This window comes from Scomber scombrus, unplaced genomic scaffold, assembly GCF_963691925.1.
Source record: "Scomber scombrus unplaced genomic scaffold, fScoSco1.1 SCAFFOLD_419, whole genome shotgun sequence".
NCBI classification, from domain to species: Eukaryota; Metazoa; Chordata; class Actinopteri; order Scombriformes; family Scombridae; genus Scomber; species Scomber scombrus.
The window spans coordinates 1,925-8,383 of NW_026910133.1; the positions used below are offsets into that span (position 1 = coordinate 1,925).

Here is a 6,459-nt window from a genome sequence, read left to right on the forward strand (position 1 = left end):
CTTCTGTCCTTCCTTCCTTCCTTCCTTCCTTCCTACCTACCTACCTACCTACCTACCTACCTACCTACCTACCTACCTACCTAACTAACTAACTAACATCTAAGTTCAGCTGTTAGGGTAAGTGTTCCCATTAAGCACCAAAATCTAAGTTCAGCCATATCAAAAAACCATCTGCTACAGGACTCCTCGTTCTCCTTACTGATGAAGCTCTTTATAACTCTGGATGGATGTTTGGGCTCATTGTCAGAAGCCTCCCTGATGCTGCTGCATTATAGATAAAGACTTCTAAAGCATCTAAAGTGCCTCAAACTTTTTGCACAGCTCTGTGGTTTTAAACAGCAGGACCTATAAGTCATGTGACCTCCATCGCTATGGAAACCTGGAGAGATGACAGACTACACACACACACATAGAGGAAGCAGAAAGAGAGACAAGGACATCATATCTGTGTCTGTATGTTTGCTTTCTGAATTTTATTTGTCTTTGATTGTGACATTTTCTGTTCTGCCCACACAACAAGTGATTCTGCACTATTGGACCAACCTGTTTAAATATATATATAAAAGGATGAATGATGGAAAATGTCACAGCTGCTTCAACAAACATCTCACCGTCTATATTTCAACATGTAGTTATGAGTTGCTACAGCCAGTTTTTGTGCGTTAATTATTATGTAGCACTGTTCTGCTCTATAGACCTGATAACAGAGCCACTCAGTAGTAATACAACCTGTTCTATAACCTTTACTTATGACGTGTGATGAGTGGGTGTTTGTGCACATTGTAGATAAAACACACTCTCAACCCTTACATACTGTTCATATTTAGTCTCTACACCAATTCACATTCATAAATCTTCTGTCATTCATTAATTAATGTTTGATTAATCCTTAACGAAGAGTGTCTAGAGTCTATTTATTAACCCTCCTGTTGTCCTCAGGTCAAAGAAGGACAGGAGGAATGGAAGAGGAAGGGAGGAAAGGAGGAAAGAAAGGAGGGAGGGAGGAAGGAAAGGAGTAAGGAGGGAGGGAGGAAGGAATGAAGGAAGGAAGGAAGGAAGGAAAGGAGGAGGGAGGAAGGAAGGAAAGTAGTAAAAAGGGAGGGAGGAAGGAAGGAAGGAAAGGAGTAAGGAGGGAGGGAGGAAGGAAGGAAGGAAAGGAGTTAGGAGCGAGGGAGGAAGGAAGGAAGGAAAGGAAAGGAGGAAGGAAGAAAGAAGGAAAGGAGTAAGGAGGGAGGGAAGGAAGGAAGGAAGGAAGGAAGGAAGGAAAGGAGTAAGGAGGGAGGATAGAAGGAAAGGAGGAAGGAAGGAAGGAAAGGAGGAACAGTCAAAAGAGATGAGCACGACATTTTATAGAATATAAAGAATTTAATTTGTTTGAATGCTGATTTTTTAGTTTTCTGATTATAAACAAGTCAAATTTGGACATTTTTATACCCAGAAATGTGTATCAGCTGCACAAAAACAAACAAAAAGATGCATTTTATTTACATGTTTTGTTGATTGGGGTCACATTAGGGAAAAGTCCATCAAAGGAAATGTGTATATTTATTTTTTACAGCTTTAAAATGTAAAAATGGGTCAAATTTGACCCTGAACAGTATGCAAGGGTTAAACTGTGTTCAGTCTCACTTATGATGCGCCTACTTCAGAATAACACACATTGAACATTTTAAAACCTCAAAATCAACAGTTTTATTAAACCAAAAAATAATGTCAGGATCCCAGTGTTTTTTTCTCTTTGGTCCCCCTTTCCCTCCTCCTATTGGAGGTTGGTCTGGAGCTGGGTGGAGTTGGAGTTCTCCTCACTACCAATCTGCACACCTGCCATCAATCAGTCATCAACCCATCTACTACTCACAGTATTTAAGGTCCGGTCCTGCACTCTTTTCTTCACCAGATTGTCAGTTTTACCTGCGTGGTACTGTGCTCTGCCTCACTCTCTGTGTTGCTTCTCGTTGCCTGTTTCTAACGTTTAACGCGTTATTCTATGAGCAGATCTCCGCGTGCCTGCTCCTTTGTTTCCTGAACTCTGTTCCAGGTGTCAACACTTTTACAGACGTCTCTTTTACAATGGTTGTCTATTACCCATTTTCCACCAAAGCAGTTCTAGTGCTGAGAACCAATTTACTTTTCCACGACTCGGTGGTAAGGGAGCCACGTCATTACGTCACCGTATACATCAGTTACGTCGCTGCTTTCCCATAAAGACTCGCGCCAACTTCGAAGCAACAACAATGATGGTAGACTACGCGTTTGTACCAGGCGGGGAGCTCTGGTCCTCTGAAATGAGGCCAACGCGGAAGTAACTTAAAACTGCATTCTATCAAAAGGCCACCAGGGGGCGACCGTTTTGGTGTCAAAAGGACTTCCGTCTCTATGCAAGACAGACGGAAGGATGGAAGGAAAGAAGGAACAGTCAAAACAGACGGTGTCAATTTGACCCGGGAGGACGACACAAAGGTTAATCATCAGACTAATTAAAACAATCACAAACTTTACACTTTTCTGCCATTTGGCACTTTGATGCTTTTATCCTTTTATAAGTGACTTACAAGTGAGGTGAGACCATCGAGCGTTGGAGGAGAGTGACTCAAAAAGAGACGTGATACAAACCACAGTGTGTAGGAGTGCTTAGAGATCTGACTGACAGCTCTAAAGACTCAAACAAACAACCTGCCATTAGATTCAGACTCCAATATATCGCTAAATTGTCCTTTTTACCAGACGAGCAGTAAAAAGAGCAAAGAGGAAAAACTCAAGTGCAGAAATCTCACGTGTGACACAACCAAACCAACCCATCACTCATATATAAAATTACATTTCACGGCCCTTAAGTGCTGCATTTATCCTCAGAAAGCATGACGAGATGTGGTGTGATGTATTTTTAATGCTCCACAAAAACTCCAGAGAAAAGCACACACACGCCTCCTCAACTGCACCTCATGACTTATTCAAACAAAGAACCTCCCATGTTGTTTTAATAATGCCTCCGTCAGGGATTTGCATGCTGAGAGGTCTGCAGCACGGAGGAATAAGATATATCAGGCTTTTGGATTTACACACACAGAACTAAGTTAGTATTGGATCCAAACAGGAGATTTATTGACGATAAGAAAAAAACAGAGAAAGCCACCAAACGTATCTTTTATAAAGGACAGGTTCACATTTCATCAAATGTGTCCTCAAACAACAGTCAGGTGTCTGTTTGAACAGTGAAACAGGTTTTGCTCACTTTAATAATTCCTCCTGTTCAAACTGGATAAAAAAAACATTACAATTTGCTTTAAAGTCGTCTCAGGCTGCATCGCTGTGTCTCGGATCTCCTCTGCTCGTACTTCCTCTTAATACTTTGAGGTTATAAATGTACGGAGCTCCTCTGGTGACATGGTCAAAAAAAAAATGTTTTAATTGTGGCCACAATATAGCTATAACATGCGCTCAAAATACTAATTAATAATATTAATATCATTCCTGGACAGCTGGGTAAGCAAATCAAACGCGGGAGGACGGAAGGAAGGAAGGAAGGAGGAAAAGAGGAAGGAAGTAAGGAGAGAAGGGAGGAAGGAAGGAAGGGAGGAAGGAAGGAAGGAAGGAAGGAGGGAGGAAAAGATGAAGGAAGTAAGGAGAAAAGGAAGGGAGGAAGGAAGGAAGGAAGTGAGGAGAGAAGGAAGGGAGGAAGGAAGTGAGGAAAGAAGGGAGGAAGGAAAGAAGGAAGGAAGGAAGTGAGGAGAGAAAGAAGGGAGGAAGGAAGTGAGGAAAAAAGTATGGAAGGAGGAGGGAGCAAAGAAAGAGGGAAAGAACGAAGGAAACATTAAAGAAAGATGGAGGAAGGAAGGAAGGAAAGAAGGAAGGAGGGAAAGAAGGAACAGTCAAAAGAAACCCGGGAGGACAACAGGAGGGTCAAGACACTTTAAGATTTGTTGGGAGTGTGTGTGTGTGTGTGTGTGTGTGTGTGTGTATGTGTATGTGTATGTGTATGTGTATGTGTATGTGTGTGTGTGTGTGTGTGTGTGTGTGTGTGTGTAAATCTGCTCCTTCTGGTTGTTACTGTAGATAAAGTGTGTGTTCTTAGTCATGTAACCAGGTTAGAGAAGCTTTATGTAACACCTCAGGTTGTCATCTTCCTGACCCTTCTGTCTCTTCAGTCTCAGGTCAACTGCAGCCGGTAACTAATCATTACTTCACTGTTTCTTTTCTCCGTGAAAAATGAGAAAAATATTGATCGCTAAAGACCCTTTTTTTTGTCTCGTCGAAGCTGGAAAACGTTTTCTTGTCTCCCTGCTGGTTCAATATGTTCCTCTGAGACTTTTATCCAAGTTGGGAGTTAAAGTTATAAAGCTCCTTTTTTTCCCACCGTCTCACATTGAGTTTTCATGATTGATTTTTTAAGATCATTACACATAATGATTTGGTTTTTATGTCTCTGTTGAAGTTGTTCTCATAGTTTTTGGTTGTTTTCTTAGCTGTTGTGTTAAATGTGTTACATAATGTGTCCCATCTGTTTTCCTCCTGTTGTCTTCGAGTCAAAGGAGGGAGGAAGGAAGGAAGGAAGGAAGGAAGGAAAGGAGGGAGGAAGGAGGGAAGGAAGGAAGGAAGGAAAGGAGGGAGGAAGGAGGGAAGGAAGGAAGGAAAGGAGGGAGAAAGAAGGAAGGAAGGAAAGGAGGGAGGAGGGAGGGAAGGAAGGAGGGAGGGAGAAAGGAAAAGAGGACGGAAGGAAGGAAGGAAGGAAGGAAGGAAGGAAAGAAGTAGGGAGGAAAGAAGGAAGGACAGAAGGAAAGAAGGAAGGAGGGAAGGAAAGAAGGAAAGGAGGAAGAAGAAAGGAAGGGAGGGAAGGAGGAAGGAAAGGAGGGAGAAAGGAAGGAAGGAGGGAAGTAAGGAAGGAAAGGAGGGAGGAAGGAAGGAAGGAAGGAAGGAAAGAAAGAAGGAAGGAAGGATGGAGGAAAGAAGGAAGGAAGGATGGAAGGGAGGAAGAAGAAAAGGAAGGAAGGGAAGAAGGAGGGAAGGAAGAAGGAAGGAAGGAAAGTAGGAAGGAGGGAGGAAAGAAGGAAGGAGGGAGGGAGGGAGAAAGGAAAAGAGGAAGGAAGGACAGAAGGAAGGAGGGAAGGAAAGAATAAAGGGAGGAAAGAGAGAGGAAGGAAAGAAAAATAGAAGGAGCGAGGGAGGAAGGACATATGGAAGGAAAGAAGAGAGGAAAGAAGGAACAGTCAAAACAGACGGGGTCAATTTGTCACCAACCCTGCATGTTCCAGTATGAACAGGAGGAATGATTACAGCAAGAAAAACAGCTTTAATGTTCATTTGGGCCTCTGACGGTTGGTTTAAGACACACTTTTAAAAGCAGAGGGTGAAATAGTTAATACTTTTGGCTTCAGCTGCTTGATAATGAGTTAATCATTATAATCAGGTGCGTTAGAGAGGTGAGATACCAGTCGGGGAGTTCCGGTCCTCTGAAATGATGCCAACGTGGAAACTGCATTCTATCAAAAGGCCACCAGGGGGCGACTGCTTTGGTGTCAAAAGGACTTCCGTCTCTATACAAGTCAATGGAGAATTCACCAACTTCTCACTTGATTTCTAACCTCAGTAAACGTTTTCATAATGTGTTTATGGTCTCAATCGCTAGTTTAAAGCCTTCTTCAATGCAGTATGATGTTCATTTGGGACATTTTGGCCTCCCTGATTTTATATGTGACGATAAAGCAGGGTATGCATTAGGGCGTGGCTACGTGGTGATTGACAGGTTGATTGGTTCACAGGTTCAGGAGGGCGCCTCATGCTCCTCCTGATGCCCATATAAGTAGAATCCGTGGGGTTTTTTTTACCCAGCATGCACCTGAAATTTTCAAGATGGCGCTGCTCAGATCCGATACTATTCGCTTCCAAGCAGCAGTCCACAAACCAATGGGTGACGTCACGGATGTTACGTCCATTTTATATACAGTCTATGTGAGATACCTACAACATGCAGAGCAGTAGCTCTCCAGGAGCAGGGTTGGTATTCATTAAAGGGTGAGTTCACGATTTTTAAAGTGTGTCTTAAAACAACAGCCAAGAGCCCAAATGAAAATGAAGTGTTTTTCTTGCCGTAATCATTCTTCCTGTTCATAAGAAGATTCCTTCATAATGCACTTATTGTAGATTTAGGACTATTGTTTGTTTTTTTAAGTTGTCTTGTAACCAAAGTAAGGGCTCGTCCGGGATTTGAACCCGGGACCTCTCGCACCCAAAGCGAGAATCATACCCCTAGACCAACGAGCCACTTGTAGAGTAGAAGATTAGTCAAGTGTGTCTTCAGTCAGGAGGCAAACTAGACACTGAAACCAGTTTATCTCTCTGTAATGATTCCTCCTGTTCATACTGACCATTAGAAGATCCCTTCATAATGTTTACAATGGAAGTGATGGAGGACTAAACCCACAGTCCTCCTTCTGTGGAAACATGGATTTAAAAGTTGATCTG

The 6,459-nt window shown here is 42.6% G+C and overlaps 1 non-coding gene across 1 annotated transcript; it reads right to left on the reverse strand.

Moving 5' to 3' along the window:
• Positions 1-6,186: 6,186 nt before the first annotated feature.
• trnap-ugg (transfer RNA proline (anticodon UGG)) lies at positions 6,187-6,258 on the reverse strand. Its single transcript has one exon. It is a non-coding gene; the product is annotated as a tRNA-Pro (tRNA).
• Positions 6,259-6,459: the final 201 nt, after the last annotated feature.